Genomic DNA, 1,372 nt, shown 5'->3' with positions numbered 1-1,372 from the left:
GAGAAGTGAAAAAGTAAAAGTCTCTCAGTTATGTCCACCTCTTTGCAACTCCATTCTCCAGGCCAGTATATTGGAGTGGGTAGCCTTTCCCTTCTCCATGGGATCTTCCCAACCCAGGGATTGAACCCAGGTCTCTCCATTGCAGGCAGATTCTTTACCAGCTGAGCCACAAGGGAAGCCCTTGATATATGGAAAAAATCTCTCTAATAAACCTATAAACTAACACCTCTTTAGGGATTTGCGCTACAAAGTGTCAACTTGTAATACATGAACCCTGCACCCTACCTTGGACCCTCAACATCAAAAAACCACAGCAGAAGATGCTGACCTTTTGCACCAAAGGATTATAAATACCAGCAGGATTGACCGGGCGATCTTAATTTGCATGATCTGCTCACCGTGTCACGATCCATCCAGAGTGAGTGCGTTTTGCACGTGAACACATTCATATCAAAATGCTAATGTTTCGAGTATGGTAAAAGCAAACCTTGCCTGACATCTTTCGCTACTTTGCTTCTTTTGAGATATATATTTGTTTTCAGTAACAATGCTGAGATCCGATGGTGTAAAAAAAAAAAATTATGCAGTTGCTATTATAATTTGAAAACCTTTAGGGGGAAAATGTTTCATGCTGTAACTTTTTTTTTTTAAATATAACATTTCAGGAATTTCCATACCATGCTTGCCCAGGGGCCATGCTAATCTGCTTTGTATTGTTCCAATTTTAGTATATGTGCTGCTGAACCAACCACCATGCTGTACTTTTGAGAGTATTACATGATGTTTAAGCGAGATGGTCAAAGCACGGTTTATCCTCTGACAACAGATCCTATAATCTGTGTCCAACTGAGTTCCATCTCCTCCTGAAGAGATCTTGTCCATGCCTATAATCCCGCAAGCGTTATATTGGTTCAGTCACCACAGTACCCAATCTCAACACAACTGGGCAGGAAAAAACATCCCCGCTGGGATGTAACTTTCTGCATGAAACAAATCACGCTGTGTCCACTAAGAAAAGGAGATAGAGATGGGAAATTGAAAGAAACTGACACGGCAACGCACTCCTAGATTTTTGTCTCTCTCTCATCTCACCTTCCTGGTGGTGATCACAAAATGTGATGTTCTTAAATACGAGTCAGTGCAGTTTCTCAAGAAGGAGATGGAAAGTGGGATTCATTATTTTCGGCTTTCTCCTACTGTCTCCCTTATAAAGTCGTTGCTGTCACTCCAGAGCTTTCCTGAAATGCAGGATCTGATACATTTAATTAATGAAGATGATTCATTTCCACCCTTCCCTAAATACTGCTAATGCCAGATGGTGGAGGGCATTGCCAAGATTGAGCCATGGCCATTTTGCACAGTTCAGCATCTC

The 1,372-nt window shown here is 41.6% G+C and overlaps 1 non-coding gene across 1 annotated transcript; it reads right to left on the bottom strand.

Moving 5' to 3' along the window:
- Positions 1–645: 645 nt before the first annotated feature.
- On the bottom strand, positions 646–752 carry LOC112445226 (U6 spliceosomal RNA). Its single transcript, XR_003033595.1, has one exon. It is a non-coding gene; the product is annotated as a U6 spliceosomal RNA (small nuclear RNA).
- Positions 753–1,372: the final 620 nt, after the last annotated feature.

This window comes from Bos taurus, chromosome X (assembly GCF_002263795.3).
Source record: "Bos taurus isolate L1 Dominette 01449 registration number 42190680 breed Hereford chromosome X, ARS-UCD2.0, whole genome shotgun sequence".
In the NCBI taxonomy this organism is placed as follows: Eukaryota; Metazoa; Chordata; class Mammalia; order Artiodactyla; family Bovidae; genus Bos; species Bos taurus.
This window is presented reverse-complemented; position numbering and strand designations above follow the sequence as displayed.